Source organism: Mesoplodon densirostris, chromosome 4 (assembly GCF_025265405.1).
Source record: "Mesoplodon densirostris isolate mMesDen1 chromosome 4, mMesDen1 primary haplotype, whole genome shotgun sequence".
Taxonomy (NCBI): domain Eukaryota; kingdom Metazoa; phylum Chordata; class Mammalia; order Artiodactyla; family Ziphiidae; genus Mesoplodon; species Mesoplodon densirostris.
In genome coordinates this window covers 26,190,275-26,207,804 of record NC_082664.1, presented here as the reverse complement: position 1 = coordinate 26,207,804, position 17,530 = coordinate 26,190,275, and positions in this window count along the sequence as shown.

The following is a 17,530-nucleotide window of genomic DNA, read 5'->3' as shown; positions in this document are numbered from 1 at the left end:
CCTGGACAATAGAGAGACAGATGCCCCCTCTCCACACACACATATGTATGCTTTCACACACACCAACACACAGCTCTGCTCAGTGGGCTGTGTCAAGCCAGAGGGCACTGCAGCATCTCCCAGAGTTGTCGTGGCTCGTGGGGAGTCTGGAGTGATGTCTTTGTCCTACCCAGCCCTAGCTCTCCGGCTGATGTCTGGTCTTAAAATTCTTGGTGGCCTTTGTGTTGCCTTTTGGGTGAGGGCTGGAGGGGTGTTTGTGTTTTGTCCAACGCCGGTGTGCTCGCAGTCGGACAACATGGATTGTCCACATGGTGCGTGCGGTTCAAGCAGGGGGTGCCTGCCTGTTCGTGCCGCGTGAGTGTGCTTGCTGGGCACGGCCGCGCGCGCGGCTCCGGGGAGGTGTGGGGGCGACAGGGAAGGGAGGCTCCCCGTCCCTCTTTTGTGGGGGAGGAAGGCAAAGAGCGGTGGTGTTTGGTGGGGGCGAGAGGGCGACGGAGTTTTCAGGGTAGCTGAGAAGACGGTGGGGGGGAGAAGGCGCTCGTCTCCGGCGGCGGCAAGCCTCGTGGGAGAGCCGCGCTCGCCGGAGCAGGCCCGTGGGTGGCTGGGCTCACGGAGGACAAGCGGGCGGCTGCGGACGGGAAGGGGAGAAGGGACGAGGTGGGCCAGACTGAGGGCTTCCCTGGCCACCTCGGGAGCCCTGGGCAGAACGGGGGAGGACGGCCCTGCTCGCCCCGGCCTCAGCTACCCACGTGGGAGGGTGGCCCGGCCTCGTGGGAGGCTCTGCAGCCCCCGAGGAGCTGCGCTCGCCCTCGGCCAGGATGGCGGCTGAGCCCCTGTGCCCTCCTGGGCTCCGGCCGTCGTAACTATCGGACGCCATTTTCCCTTCTCCTTTGGTTAAAGGTGTGTCTCTCTTCATGAGCAATTACGTGTGAAATTGGAAAACATTTTTCCTAAGAGAAAAAAAAAATCCTTGGGGCAAAATGCTGGTTGTCGTACGTAGATTATGTCCCTCTCCCTTCCTGGGGCTGACCTTGAGGGGTCAGGGAGAAAGGGTTACGTCATTGCCAGAGAAAGGGGACAAATGGGGGGTAGGATGCCTCAGGGGCGAATCATTGTGCCAAACGAGAGGAGAAGGCTCTTGGGATCCCCCTGCTGTGTTCTCCTTACGTGACCCTCGTGTGTGGATGGGAGACTTGGAAAAGTAGAAGCGTCCCTTCCAAAGCTCGCCCCCTAGAAATTTGCAGGCCTTGGTTCCTGCTGCCATCAGGCCCTGCTTCCCTCAAGCATGTACGTGCTGGGGGAGGAACCACCAGCCTCTCCGCAGCTCTGACCCTTAAGGCCCAGCCCTGGCTGCTCTGCAGATGATGAGGTGTGACTGGGCCAGCCACAGGTGGTAGTACTGGGCTCGAGCAGGGCTCTGCAGTTCTCTGCTCAAGTGCGGCCTCCCCAGAGAGGCCTCTGCTGAGTGGCCTTCTAAAAGAGCCCCCCTCACCCTAACCCCCGGCTACTTTCAGCCCACGTCTCTGCCTTTAATTCCAATCAGCTACTCACTACCTAACACTACATTACATACTGAAGTGTTAGGGTAATCTTGTCTGTCTCTCCCTCTGGAATTCAGGTTCTGTGAGGTCAGGGTCTTTGCCTATTTTTGTTCATTGCAGTGTTCTCGGTGCCTAGGACATTTCCTGGCGTGTAGTAGGTGCTCAACAAATGTTTGTTGATTGGAAGAAAGAACCATATGGATTTGGTGTTGGATTTGGTGTTGGCTCTAACCTTGGAGCCTGTCTTCTGCGAACGCTGAACTTGGCCTCTGGCTGTCCCTGCCTGCAAGTCCAGATCTGCTAGAGGAATTGCAAAGTGCACCTTTCGAGTTCAATAGAAAGGTCTTCTCCACGCCTGGCTCAGAGTGACCCTGCCTCCTTCATGGTCCCACTAATACTAGTTAATCATCATCATCAAGTAGCAGTAATGGTAGTAATATATCTACCGTTTCTGAGGTACTTAATATATACCAAGTTCTGTACCAAGTTTCTTTTTTTTTTTTTTACATTCAGTATCTCTTTTAATTTTCCAAACAACTCAATGCAGTATACAGTCGGCCCTCTGTATCTGTGGGTTCTACATCCTCGGATATGGAGGGCCAACTGTGCTACATCATTTTAGATAAGAAACTTGAGCACCCAAAGATTTTTGAATCTGCGAGGGATCCTAGAACCAATACCCCATGGATACCGAGGGATGACTCTGCTATTATTCCCTGCCTTTGACAGAAGAGGAGACTGAGACTTAGCTAAAATAAGATAGTAAGATGCTAGATCAGGGATTTGAGCTCAGATCTTTCTTATTCCAGAGCCCAAGTCCGTGACCCTTACGTTACACTGTTAGAGGTAAAAGGGAGATGAGTCATTATCTCGTACAGTGCTCTCAAATACAGATGAGAAAACTGAGGCGAGGAGAGATTAAATGGCTGGTCCAAAGTCATATGCCAAGTTTGATGCAGAGACAAAGCTGGAATCCAGGTTTTCTGGCTATCCGGGCAGTGTTCTTTCTATACCATCTTGCCTCCTGTGGGACGTGGGCCCTCTCTCAAATGGGATTGTGCTGGAGGCTGCCTGAGGTGCCCTCTTAGCTTTCCTTTTTCCTTGGTCGGCGTGGGAGTGGGGTCTTGGTGAGGTGGCAGGGGGTAGATGTGCCTTTAATGAGGGCAGACTATTCCTGCTGAGCTGGAAGGAGACTGGGGGCTCTTCTCCAAGGTCATCAGAATCACTGGGTGCCGGTCAAGGTCATCCCCTGAGTGTGCTGGAGGAAGAGACCCCAGTGGAGTGCTCCAGATTCTTAGTCCCATGTAGTCCTGCCCATCACGGTTACTCTCAGATACAGCAGGGGCTCCATTCAGAGGTCCAAGCAGCTGGTGTCTGGATCCTGATGACCTGGGAGCTTGTGTGCTTCTCTCAGACTGGCTTAGCCCTTGCTTCTCAAGAAAGCAAGGCATGGAGTCAGACACTAGCCCTCAGCGTGTTTCATTTCTGTTTCCAGAGGCTGGCTGGAGCTCATGGACTATGTGGAAGGGTCCCGACGAGTCCCTCTGCTCCAGCCCTAGGGTTGGCCTTGACCTCGACTCAGGGAGGAGGTAGACATCCTAGCGTGCATGCGTGCGTGTGTGTGTGCATGTGTGTGTGTATGTTATGCTGGGGCCAGGAAGGTAGGGGAAGTGGGGGACCAGAGTAAAGTGGATTCTGAGAAACAGGGAAGACTTACCTTCTTCCAGGACCTTGAGACAGGGTGAGAAGCCTTTTCTGTGTGACTTTGAGGTGGGGTGACCAGATGCCCTGGTTTGTAGAGACAGGCCCATTTAGGCCTTTGTCCTAGTGTAATTATTAGCTCTCAAAAATGTCCTGGTTTGGATGATAAAATATATGGTCATCCTTCTTTTTTTTTTTTTTTTTTTTGCGGTATGCAGGCCTCTCACTGTTGTGGCCTCTCCCATTGCGGAGCACAGGCTCCGGACGCGCAGGCTCAGCGGCCATGGCTCACGGGCCCAGCCGCTCCGCGGCACGTGGGATCTTCCCGGACCGGGGCATGAACCCATGTCCCCTGCATCGGCAGGCGGACTCTCAACCACTGTGCCACCAGGGAAGCCCTATGGTCATCCTTCTTTGAGGTGACATCACCCACTTTCTGTTCATGAGATAGAGAGAGGAAAGGCGTGTCAAATAGGGAAATCAAATTTTAGGCCAAGAAGGTGGCTAGGAGAAGAGACTTCCCCCAGAGATACTTCCATTTGTCCCCTATTTCTAAAGGATTAAGACCTTAGTCTTCTGACTACTCCTGCTACCAACATGACGACTACTAACCTAACTACCTTACTACAACTACTTCTGCTAGCCAACATTTGAGTCCTGTGTGCCAGATACTATGCTAAGCACTTGACACGCATTGTCCCACTTAACCTTCCTACCACCCTATGAGGTGGGTACTATTAACATCTCAGTGTGACAAATAAAGAATCTGAGCCCTAAAGAAGTTAAATAACACGTGCAAGGTCACACAGGTAGGAAGTGATGAGGTCACGTTCAAACCCAGTGGCCTGGCTCCAACGCTCTGATAGCCACACTGTGTCACAGCACCTCCGTGGGCCTGTCCTCTGGTCCCCACGTCTGGGAACTGGACTCTGAGAGCTGACCCGCTTGCTGGGCTGGCTGCTCCCGACCCTGGGACCTGCGGAAGATGCTGCTGACACTCAGTGGCGTGTTAGGCTTAGGGAGAGGGAGCCGCTGGCTCAGCAGTGGTGCTGCTGCTGGTCTTTCTGATGGCACTTTAGAGACTCTGGTTCCCATGGTGACCCAGTTGCCTTCTTGCTGCTTCAAGCACCTTGTCAGGGGAGGGAGCTTTGGTTGTTTGGGATGGTGGTGGGTGGGCAGAAGGCAAAGAACCTGCAACCCATCTCTGCTTTGCTCTGTGGCCCTGATCCCTGATGGGCCCACACTCCCCATGGCTGTTGCAACAGGGGGTGGCCCTCAGTGGAGATTCTGGCGAGTGGACAGTCATCTAGCACCTGCTCTTAGCAGAGCGTGGTGTTCTGGTGTATTTCCTATAATGGGCAGTGTCCTCATTTGTCTGATGAGGAAACCGTTGGTCAGAAGGGTTAACTAACTTGTCTAGGATCACACAGTGAGAAGTAGCAGACTTTGGACCCAAGCTTGGGTCTGACTCCAGAATTCATGCTGTTTCTGAGTCCTTGCACTGCCCACTATGCTGAACCCTGGAGAAGAGGGGGTGGGAGTTGAAACATCTAAAATGGGAGCCAGAGGAGGGAACTCCTCAGGAGGAGGTCTTCAGATCAGCTCCTGAGTGTGAGGGCTGGAGAGGGCGTCTGGGGCTCATCATCTTGCTCAGCCACCCCTGGGCCTCCTTCCCTTCTCCAGCCAGGGGAAGACAGCTGCTGACCTCTCAGCTGGATGAGTGTGCATTCTGGCCTGGAGGGAATGGGGAGATGGGCCCACGCACGCCTTGCAGGTGCCTCTTCCCGCCATGGAGCAGCGATATATGCACTGACACCTGATCTCCCTTCCTTCCCCCTGTGTCTGTGTCATAGGGTCGGGGGTAAGAAGGGATGGATGATCTCCCTGCCTAGAGACTGGAGGGAGGATACACAGTGGGAGAAGCTGGGCTTCCCCTGCTGGAGGACTCCAGGGAGCAAGGGGAATTTTTTCTTGCTTGAGAAGCAGAGAACAGGAGAAGAGCATTTGTCTCACTGAGGGGATGGTCTGTGGCCCCCAAGCTGAGCTGCATTAGCTTCATTGCAGTCCCGTTGAAGACTGTGTTTATTTTTTCAATAATGTGTTAATTAAACATCGATTTCCGGGTAGAAGAAAGAGAATTGGATTGCCAGAGCTAAATGGGGTGAGGAGGGTGGGGAGCTGGTGAGAGGGGCCCAAGCTGGAGTCAGCGCTCTTCAGCGTCACCCCAGGGTGGGTGGAGGGGCGGCAAGGCTGCCTCCTCCCCTGGCTCGAAATTTGGAATTTTCAGCTTCCCATGAGCCTTCAGGAGGCGTCTTTTCTACCCTTTGGCTGCCAGAGCAGATGGAGATGGCTCTTTGCTGAACCTCAATTCAAGGGGGGAGAAACAATCATTCTTCACCTTCTCTAACATCTTTCTTTCTTTTTTTTTTTTTTTTTTGAGTGACCCTGTGCCAGGCCTTTTGCTTGGCACCCTACATAGGTTAGCTCATTGGTTTTTAAAATAAACACAGGGGTAGTACTTTTTCTATACCTCCACTTTGGAGATGAAGAAACTGAGGCTCAGAGAAGTTAAGTAGCAAACTCAAGAGCAAAGAGCTGGACAAGCTTGGCAAGAAAAGGGGACCCTAGAAGAGTAGAAAGTATCTGAGGTCAACAGAATAGCCACCAAGGGTCCAAGCCCCTCTAAAGGCAAAAAAGAAAAGAATGAAGCAACAGAGAATGATTTGTTATTTTATCACTGGCTGAGATGGATTGAGCTTTTGCTCTGTGCCAACAACTATGTTAAGTGCTTTGCATATACAGTTGTGAGGATGCAGTGAGTAAGTGTTAAGTAATGTTATTCCCATTTTAAAGATGAGGAAAGTGGGGCTTGAAGAGGTTAACCTGCTGAGGTTGCAGAGTTGGTAAATGGCAGAGCTGGAATACAACTTTGGTGAAGAGGACTTTGGGACCTCTTTACACTCGTGTTCTATTGTCTCATACGCACTGAGGACATGGATGCCTGCTCAGCAAGTGACCTATAACTTCTGGGAGATAAAGACTTGGGGCTTTTAGGGTGGATTCTCCGACCAGATCCTGAGCCCCAGAAATCCCAGAGTCTTGCAATGTGAACCTCACTGTCCCTTCCTTTCTCAGCGGCCGAGCCTCTGGTTGGGTGAAGGCTGTTCTGGGTGCTTGTGGTATTTGGAGCCTGCATTAGTGAGCTGGGTGGGAAGGGTAAGTTAGAGTAGTGGTTCTTAGACTTTGCTGCATAGTAGAATCACCATGTTAAAATCCCAAACCTGTGCTGCAACTCATACCAATCAAATCAATCTTTAGGGGTAAGACTCCAGGATCAGTATATTTAAAGCTTCCCGGGTGATCCATCAGACTTGTAAACTGGTGGTTCAGAATAGCCTCTGCTGCAAAGCAGGTGTTCGCAGGCTAGGCCAGTTTCTGTTTCCAAAGTTAGAAGTGCAGAATTAATTGGTTACACAGACCCAGTATCCAGTGGGGCAATGCTTATACTGGTCAATTTTCTTCTCATTAGAATAGTAGCTTTCAGACTTTGGTATGCATCAAGACATCTGGGGAACTTTTACAAAATGCATATCCTCAGGCCCCACTGCAGATCTGATTTAGAAGTTCTAGGATGGCCCAAGAACCTGCATTAAAAGCAAGCACTTTCTGTGACTGGGTGAGGTCATGATATCTAGGGCCAGCCCCAGAGCCCCCTTTGTTTCATGCACATACATGTGAAGTCTTCTCTCTTTGGAGGGGTGAAAAGGTGAGGACAGGGACTGCTGTGGTCACCTGTTGATCCGTGAGGTTTGGTCGTCTTTGCTCAGGGCTGACTGTCCACTGCTAACCCGGGAAGGCCTGCCCCCCTATCCTGGATCCCTGCTACTCACCACAGAGCCTTGTTTCGTGTCCTGTGTGCAGGCAGCCCTGAGGGAGGAGAAGATGATCCCAATCTGGAAACTTGGCAGCCTTCCTTCTCAGGTTTTAAAAAAAATCAGAGTAAATCTCTGCACAACTTGAGGGTTCGGGAGTCTGTCAGCAGCAACCATCCCCAGTCTTCCCCTGGGATCAGTGAACAGCTTCTCTGGGGCTCATTTTAAACTTTTCTTCCAAAGCTGTCAAAAAATAAAGAATAGTCAGAGACTCTCAGAGCTAGAAGGGACCTTGGTGATCTTCCATGCCAACGTTAATATTCTGTTCATTTATTCATCCAACATATTTATTAAACACCTACTATATCCAGGCACTGTACCAGGTGCTGGGAATACACAAGCCACAATCAAGAGAGATACTTGGTTTATCCCTCATGGAATTTAAACTTGGGTAGAGGGGCAAATATTAAATTACACAAAGAAATATGTAATTATAAATTATGGTGAATGCTCTGAGAATTATGGAGACCTAATTTAGAATGATGGGATCAAGGGGGAAAATGATAGCTAAAGTTCTCACTATATGTAGACCCTACTGTAAGGGTTTCATAGGTATCACCATACTTAATCCTCACAATGAGTCTTGGCGGGAGGGAGGTACGTTATTATTGTTCCCTTGTTACAGATGAGGAAACTGAGCCACGGAGAGGTGTCCAGGCTGGACCTAAAACTGAGGTCTGTCTGACTCTCCTACCCTCTCTAACATCCCATCTCAGATTGGGGAGGTGGGTTGGAAAAACTGATGTTTGTGCAGAGAGAGAGCTGAAGGATGAGGTGGGGGTGAAGAAAAACCAGAGAAGTTAAGAAAATGCTGATAATCCTGGCCACGTATGGAACTCTTAGATGCTAAGCACTATGCAAAATGCATTATCAAAATTATCTCACTGAATTCTGCAACAACTAGGAAAAGTAGGAATTCTTGTTCCCTTTTTTGCAGGCAAGGAAACTGAGGCTTTGAGAGATAAAGTTCACGGACGGTGGACACTCTGAATCTTGCCCTGTCTGGGCTTCTTGCATCTCACCTGTTGGGTTTGCTAATCATGAACAGTGGGTGACAAGGGGGATTACTTCAGAGCCCTCAGGCCTGCTTGTCCTGGCTGGGGAGAACCCAGAGGAAGGAGGAACAAAGGACTTCTTTGGGGGCATGGCTGCCCCTCTGTGCTGTGAGCCATCTCCATTTTTCTCTCCTTTGGCAAGAGCCCCCAGGCCAGCCTTCTTCTAGGTCTGATGGCCCAGGAGCCCACAGCAATGCCCCCTTATTTCCTCCTCCGACTTGTTGCTAATTAGTTAGGTGCTTGTCACCTGCAGTTCCTCCTCCTACTTGTTGCTAATTAGTTAGATGCTCGTCACCTGCAGTTCTGTCCTTCCTTTTCTGTCTGGTGCCTCCCCAATACCCTCCCTGCGTGTTCACCTGAGGTTGCCTCTGCCCTCAAGGCATGTGGTCCCACTGGCCCACCTTGAGCTGATCTGCACTGGGCAGATGTGAGTTGAGGTGGGAAGAAGGACAGGGACTCAGGTCACAAGATTGGTCTAGAGCCACGAGAGAGAGGCAAGAATATGTGAGAAGAGGAAGGAGATGTGTTAATGGGTCATTGATAAAATACTAAATTCCTGAAAAGCTTGTCAGGACGTGGGAGTTCATTTCTTCAGCATCCTTTCCCTCACCTGCAGGTGAGTGAATGTGCACATGTAGACAAGTGCCCCATGAGATGGCGGCTTCTCCGTGCCCTGGCTAGAATCGCCTCCAGGGTTGACAGGATGGTCTGGCAAAGCGGGGGGAGCACCCTAAGTGAGCAGAGAAGCTTTTCACCTGCTTTCCTCCTGGCCCTGGAGTAATGGGGATTGCCTGAATATTGGGCTCTGATTCTGATGAGGATAACACTTGAAGGCAATCGCTTGACTCCCCAGATGCCTGGAATAAAGACACAAAAGGGAAGGCGGGGAAGCTTTCTCGGAGAAGGGGTGGGATGTGTGGGAGGGAGGAAGGGTGGCTTGTGTGTGGGTTGTGAGTTTGGATGACAGTCACTCTTTCTTTTTTTGTATATGTGTGGTTCTTTTTTTCTTTTTTTTTTACAACAATTAACTCCTTATAAAAGTGACTTAATGATCTTCTTATTGCAAAATATTATTTGTTCATTACAGAACATTTAGAAAATACTGGAAAAAAAAACTCACCTGTAAGTCCCCAGCTCCAAAAATAACCAATGGGAAAATTTTGATTTCTGTTTTCCAGCTTAATGTCTAAGCATCCACAATCTAGGGTATGCTATTCTGTTTCTAAAGACATTCATTCACTCATTTAACAAGTACTAATTGAGTGCCTGCTCTGTGCCATGCACTGAAATCACATTTTGGAGGCTGTCACACTAGCTCGATTTTCACTTAAAGATACATCATGAGCACTTTTCCACAACAGCCACTCGTGCTGTTGAGCTTCCAGATTTAGATTTTGGGTGTAACGAGGCAGTTGGCAAATCTTGGCATCTGAAGTCTCATGTCTTAAGAAGGAAGGAAAGATGGCTGGGCCTCTCTCCTCAGCACATAAGGCAGGTGCTGTGTTAGTCTCCTTGGGGGAAAATGTGTTCCTTTACCTGGGAAATAAGGAAGGGACAGGTTTGGAGGGTGGGAAAAACTCTAACCCTTTATTAGTGTTAGAGTCTGGGATTTCTCCAAATGAGGGGTTTGGAAAGGAAAGATTCCATTCTCCTATATAGAATCCGAGCAGCTTAGATAGTGGGTGGCATGTTAGAGCATGGCTAGTTCACCTTCTTCAATGTATAGATGAGGGCCATCAGCAGTAAAATGATTTGCCCGAGCACAGACAAATGGTTGATGGCACAGCTGGGACTGGAACCTGGGGAGCGGTGCTAGGGAGAGTTGCATGGTAGTTGGAGATGGATTTGGTAGAAGTGGTTCAGAGAGACCCCTTGCTGGGCAGATGGAGGGACTCCATTGGCCTTGCTTGAGTTTGGTTACTGTGTTTAAAAGAGGTTTGCAATACAGGTTTGATTTGCTGATCTCCTACCCCATTCCTTATCTACAGCATACTCCATGGCACCATCTCTCAAATGCACATCTGTGGTTCCACAGAGACCTGGGGCGGGATGGGGGTGGGATGGAGAGAGGAATGCCCTCTGGAAAGTCAATACTGCTCATAGACCCATCTGGTCCAGTGCAGGCTTCCATGAACTCAACTCAGCAAATAGCTCCTGGACCCTTCCTTTGCCTGCGGCATTGTGTTTAGTGCTAGGGATACAGAGAAAAGTGATAGTTGACATTCTCTAGTAAAGGACATTATGAATGTATACATCATAGCAGGAGGTCTGGATCCAGGATAGAAGGGGATTTCCATGGAGGGGATGCTTATTTTTTGCCAGAGAAGGGAGTGTGAAGAAGGCTTCACTGAGGTGGTGGAATTCATAAACAGTGACATCAGCAGATGGGAAAGAAGGACCAAGGATGATAGGCCAAGGAAACGGCATGAGGAAAAGAAAGAAAATGAGGAATTCCCTCCGATAAACAGGAGATTGACCTATGTAGCAATGGGTGGAGGACTGAGTGAGAGTGGGGCTGGAAGGTATGTTCAGGCAAGTTTTTGAATAACCTGAAATGGTAGGTGTTTCAGTTAGGGTGATCCCTATCAGGGGGACTCCCAACTCAATCAGGCTTAACCATGGAGGGAATTTGGGGGGGTAGGTTCACATAACTAAAATTTTAGAGAATGGATCTCAGCTTTGGTTTGGTCTAAGGCTGTCCAGTATTATCAGAGGCTCAGGCTGGTTCGCCCATGGTAGTAAAATGTTCTGCAGCTCTAGACCTCAGGTCAACAGCCTCACCCATAAGAACTAGAGAAAACTTCTCCCTTAGCCATTGACGAAAAATTTTGGGCTTCACTTGGGTTGGGCCAGCTTAGGTCACATGCCCCTCTCTGAACCAATTGCAATTTGATTCCCTCCCCTGGAGCTGGGGGTGGAGTCAACACACCCCAACCACATGGCTGCTTTGCCATGGGTGGGGTCTGGTGTGTGGGTGCTGGGAGATGCAGATCGTAGGCAAAGGCATTTGGACTTTAGTCTGTTTGTCCCCGGGAACATGGGGTGAATTAGAGCAGTGGTGGCTTATTCACATGTGGTGTAGGAGCAGAACTCTGGAGGCAGGATGGAGAAGTCACTGGATTTGGCAGAATCAGGGGCAAGGAGGACACTACCTGGCTGACGCTGGCCCTACTGGCCACTGAGCCAAGTCCAGACTGTGGTCCATGTGGGTGCATGTGATTCATCCTGGCACAGGGCAGGAAGGAGGAAAGGCGGAGCAAGGGAGTAACTACAAAGGACCAAGCCAATCTTCATCTGTCAACATTGTTCTCCTGCAGATTTTGTCATTTTTCAGAGAGAAGGGGCTAAGAATCTTTTAGGGAAGCCTGAGGGTTGGTGCTTCTTGCAAAATATTTCAGAAGGGCCTGTGGTTTCCTAGGTAGAGCCTGAGGTACAGGAACCTGAGTTTATACTTTGTGGATCTGAGTTTTTTATTCCTTTTGCAGCATGGACATGCATGGCTCCTCCAGAATTAGCTTGGATTGATAGGTGCCTGCACAGCATCACCCTTTCCTCAGGGACCTGATGACTTCAGAGCTGCTGTGCTGGTTTCCGTTTATATTTAGTTGGACCTTGCTGGGCTGTTTGTGCTCTGAACTGTGCTTGGAGAATTAATTGCTTTATGCCGCAAAGTCAATAGGATGCTTTTTGTTTCTGGTCCTTGAAATGGAGATAGAAACCTTTTTACTAGGAGATCCCTTGTGAGCTGGCAAAAGGGGGTTTTTCTGACTTGGTGATTTTCCTCCTGTGTGTGAATCTGTATAGGTTGCTGAAAATTGAGCTAGAGTAGAGGGGATAAAAGGAGCAGGCTGGTAGTGAGAGCATGATGCTCTCAGGTTTCAGGATGGCCATATTGCTCTGAGTTGGCTTTTGGGGGAGCCCTAGACTTGGGGCAAAAGAGCTGTGTTTGAATATTAGCTTTGTCATTCATAGCCACATGGCCTTGGACACTTGGCTTTGAAGTTTCAGAGGACAGCTATGGAGGACCTACTGTATCACAGGGCTGCCTTGAACGTGTGATTGCTTCTTATTTTGAAGTGGCCCTGCAGTAGCAGTGAGAATGGAGCTCTAGGTTCTGAGGAGCTGCTTTGTGCATGCACTGTGCCTAAGCTGTTCGCATGCTCTCCAGATCCTCATGACGGCCCATGAGACACGTAGCAGTGTCTTCATTTCAAAGATGAGATAAATGGAATCTCAGAGAGGTTAAGTAATTTACCCAAGGCTTCTCAGCAAGTGAATGAGATGTAAATCCAGTGGTTTCTGACTTCAAAGCCTGTAGTGCTCTGAGTATCAAGATATGACAAGGGAAGCATCATGAGCTTTGGGGTCACACATGCTGATTTAAGGTAACTCCCTGCTTGTCATTTACTAGCTAAGTAGATACTTCACCTCCTGAGCCACTTGAATTTACAGCTCTATTGTGACTCCTACCTCAGGGCTCCTTCAAAATGAGAAAATTCACAGGTCCAAGGCAGCCCTGGAATATAGTAGGTCCTCCATAGCTGTTCTCTGAAACTTCAAAGCCAAGTGTCCAAGGGCATATGAGTATTAATAATGAAGCTAATATTCAAGTGTCATTATCTATAAATCAGAGGTAATAACATCATATTTGTAGTTGGGGATGGCTCAGAATCAAGTGACTTGTCTGAGGTCATCTAGTTGGGAAGGTGATTCAGCCGAGATTAGAACCCTTTGTCGTCTAATCCACATGCCGCTCCCCTTTCTATACTACTTTGTGGTTCTGCCTGGTATATAGGAGCCATTACCACAGTAATAATGGTGGTGATAATCGTTATTTTCTGTTGGTCAGATTCTGCTAATAGGAAGCTTCTGCTTCTGGTGACAGACAGGACAGGCAAGGAGGTTTTCTTTTCATCTTTCCCTTTCCCTCCAAATACATCTCTCAGGGTTTTCTTGGGAGTAGGAGTTGAAGAAATGAGACTAGGGCCAAGTGGAAAGGTGAGCTGTTAGGATGTAAGGTTTTGGGGGATGTGGGGTAGGTCAAGGCAGGAGGTGAGAGAAATCATTAGATAGCTGGGTGGAACATGCTGGAATCTTTTATGTGTGCTACAGAGGAAGAGAAGTCTCTAGGAGGTGGTATTGGGGAACTTGGGCTCACCGTGTGTTCTTGGACTTTTCTAGAGTATGTATTCAGTAAACTAGCATGTAGAGAGCACCCATGTGTCATATGATTGTGTTCCTCACACCCTGTAAGGCTGATATTATCACCCTCGTTTAGGGAAGGAGGGATTGAATTGCTCATGACTCCCCAGCCAGTGAGCCTCAGAACCAGGATTCAAAACAGGGCTACAGGATCCAAGGCTTTTCCACTATAGAATATCTGTATTTAGAAAAACTTCCCCTTTCGACATGTTTCACAGACTGCTAAAAGGTTCTGTTTTAACTTCCACCCTCTGATGGTTGAGGAAACAGAGGCTTAGTGGCCAAATGATTTGACCAAAGTCCCACAGTGGGAGGAGCCATCTGAGGTCAAGGTCATGAGATCTCCAGGTAATGGTTACTTCAAAATGTATAGCAGATACCTGGGGTGCCTGCCCACGCAGGGAACTGACAAGAAGTGATGGGGCATTAGGGCTACAGTGCTGTAGGCTTGTGTTTAGAGCCCGATTTCAGGTCCCTTGGAGGATTTGGGACAAATCAAGAAACCAAGGCAGAAGCCCATGCATAAGAGCTAGACATTACTTTGGGCCCTAGATGCCATGGATGCTGAGGCAACAGAAAGAATTGCAGATCTCGTAAGGAGGTAGGGCTCAGCTTACTGAATGGGGAAGGTACAGGCTGCCATGTTCCTTGATTCATTGGCCATGTGGTTATTATAATCTGGACTTCTTAAGGCCTGATGCATGGGCTCTCAATCAGACTGACCCAGATGTGAATGTGAGTGAGTCTGTTCTATGAGTACAAACTTTGGGCAAGTTACTTCCCCTCTCTGAGTCTCAGATTTGTCATTTACAAAACAGGAATAAAGTCACACCCACCCCACAGGTCAGCTGGGAATATTCAGTGAGGAATTGTAGGTAGACTACCTAGTTTAGGGCTCTCAGAATTCATTATATGTCTGGCCTGGACCTTGCACTTGAACTCAAATTTGTACATCCACCTGCTTGATCATCAGCTCTACCTGTTTGTTTAATACTAATTCAACTCAAATTTTACATGCTTTAACATCTTCTGATCATACCTTCTGCCCCCACCTGCGCTTCCCAGATGGGGAACTCCATCCTCCTAGTTGCTCACCCTGACACACTTAGAATTGGTTTTGACTCATTTCTTGCTCTCACATCCCACGTTCAATCTATCAACCACGCCTGTAGCCTCTCATTTAAAAACTAAATCCAGGATATGTTCAGACTTCTTACCCCTGTGGTCCAAGCCACCGCTGCCACCTCTCACCTGCACTATTGCACTGGCCGCCCTACTGGACCCCTGCTTCCACTCTTTGTTTCTTAACATCTTTATTGGAATATAATGGCTTTACAATGGTCTTTTAGTTTCTGCTGTATAACACAGGGAGTCAGTTATACATATACATATGTTCCCATATCTCTTCCCTCTTGCGTCTCCCTCCCACCCTCCCTATCCCACCCCTCTAGGTGGTCACAGAGCCCTGAGCTGATCTCCCTGTGCTATGCGGCTGCTTCCCACTAGCTATCGGTTTTACATTTGGTAGTGCGTATATGTCCATGCCAGTCTCTCCCTTCGTCCCAGCTTACCCTTCCCCCTCCCCGTGTCCTCAAGTCCATTCTCTACGTCTGTGTCTTTATTCCTTTCCTGCCCCTAGGTTCTTCAGAACCTTTTTTTTTTTTTTAGATTCCATATATATGTGTTAGTATACAGTATTTGTTTTTCTCTTTCTGACTTACTTCACTCTGTATGACAGACTCTGGGTCCATCCACCTCACTACAAATAACTCAATTTCGTTTCTTTTTATGGCTGAGTAATATTCCATTGTATATATGTACCACATCTTCTTTGTCCATTCATCTGTCGATGGACACTTAGGTTGCTGCTTCCACTCTTGACTCTATACTTTTTTTCTTCACACAGCAAGCTGGAATGAGCCTTTAAAATGAAAGTCTGATTATGTCAATGCATTCAAAAGGCTCCTGTAGCTTCCGGTACCACCCCGAGTGAGCCCCAGAGCCCTAAGTCTGACTGGCAAACCCCACCAGATCTAGTCTCAGCACCTTTCTGCCTTCCTCTCCTTCCACTTTCCTTCTCACTCGTGCTGTTCCAGTCACACGAGTCTCCTTGCTGCTCATTGGACTCGACAAGTCCAGTACAACCTCCAAGCCTTTGTCCTGGCTGTTTCCTCAGCTGCTTCCCTTCCCCAGCCTCTGCAGAAGTGAACCTCATTGGACAAGCCTTCCCCCTGACCCTTTCCAGAACAGCACTTCCCTCCCCAGCACTCTTATCCCCCTTATGTTACTTAATTTTCATAGCACCTACCACCATCTGATAGGTTACATATGTGTTTGTTTTGCTTATTGTCTGTCTGCCCCAGTAGGACATCCTCACCCCAAGGGCTGGCTGGGACTTGGTTTTGTTCACAAGCAGCACCTTGCATGGGGATGAGTGAGCACCCTCCTTCCTGCTTCCACAGTCCAGGTCCCTGGTTACGTCGGGCCACCTCTTGCCTAGTCCTTGAGGGTCAAATGAGAAGGATTCATCATCCTTAGTTCTCTATCATAAGCCACCTTTGGAGACAAGGCCTGGAACTTCTTGAAGTAACTTTGTATTTTTTCCCATTTTAAAAAGGAATACATGTGCCACGTACGTTGTGGGGGGAAAAAAAGAGAATAAAACCAAAATTCTGTAGACAGAGAAATGCATGAAGAAGAAAATGAAGATCACCTGGAATCCCTCCTCCCAGAAGGAACCACTGTCACTGTCGAGAAGCCCACCCCGCAGGCTTTCCTCCAACCCACAGGTTTCCTTTCTTGGGGAGAGGGAAGAATTGGGAGGAGTCATCTACAAATGAAGGATATTATTAGGGAAATGAGTAACGAAATGACAGTGACGCTAACAGTGTTGTCTGGTGGAAAGTGGTGTGACTTGGAATTGGAAGAATTTGGCCTCCTTCAGTGACTCTCTTTCATATAGTAACAAATCAGTTTGTTTCTAATCAGATAAAAGTCTCTACACAGGGAAGAGGAAGAGACACGGCAGGAAAGGTAAAAGAGAAATTCGTTTCCCTTTACTTTGCTTATATTTCAAAGCATCTACTTGGATGGAGCTTTCTTTAAGGCCGTGAGAACTGTGTGTTTCAGTGCGAGCAAAGTCATAATTGGCGAGATTTGTGGAGCTGGGTCGGGGGCACGGGAGCTACAGCAGTGGAGGGACCCCTTACGTGGTGTCAGGAGCTCTACAGTAGTTAACTCACTTAGTTCTCATGGCAATCGTGTGTGGTAGGCACTGTGAGTCACATTATGTGCTCTTACTATGGACGAGGGCACAGAGGCTTGGAGAGGCTGGGTGACTTCTCCAGGTACACCCCTCGGGAGTGATACATGATCCAAACCCAGGCTGTTGGACTCCAGAGCCTGTGTGGGTAACCAGAGTGAAACATGCTCCCAGGGCCATCAGAACGGACAGGCAGGAGGGCCAGCATGGATATGCACTTGATGAAACTGAGGGAGGAGGCTGGGGCTTTCTGGGGATCTGCTGGTCCCCCCAGAGTTCCTCTGCCACGTGGCCAGATGGGCTGCGAGAGCCCGGCTCTGTGTCTTTGGCTGGGAGGTTGGCTCCCAGGCAGGTCCAGTGCTGGTGTGCTGGCATGAGAAGGTTGGAGGTGGTGCCACCAGGTGAAATAAGGAGGACAGTCTTGAAATGGGCGTGGCAGGGGAGCCACACGGCCACCCACATCACTCTCCAGCTCAGGGCTTTTGTGGCAAGTGACTCCCTACAGGTGAATGTGGGATTCTAGAAGCTTGGAGTAAACAGGGATCTTAAATCATCCCTTCTCCTCTTTGAGCTGTGAGCAAAGTTTGAGTATCTGGCCCTGATGATAGGGACTGGGGGTAGGGGTCGGAGGGCTGCTTTTTGTATTCATGAAGACCATGCCAGTGCCAGTGAACTGAGGTGCAGATTCTTAAAATTCCTGTGGGGATGAGGCCATGAGGCCCCAGCATTGGATCTGAGTTATAGCTGTGCTCTCTTCTGCCGCTGGAGTGTTGTGTGTGTCTGTGTGTGTGTGCGTGCAAGCGTGCATGCGTGCCCGCAGGGTGTGTGTTGTTTGGA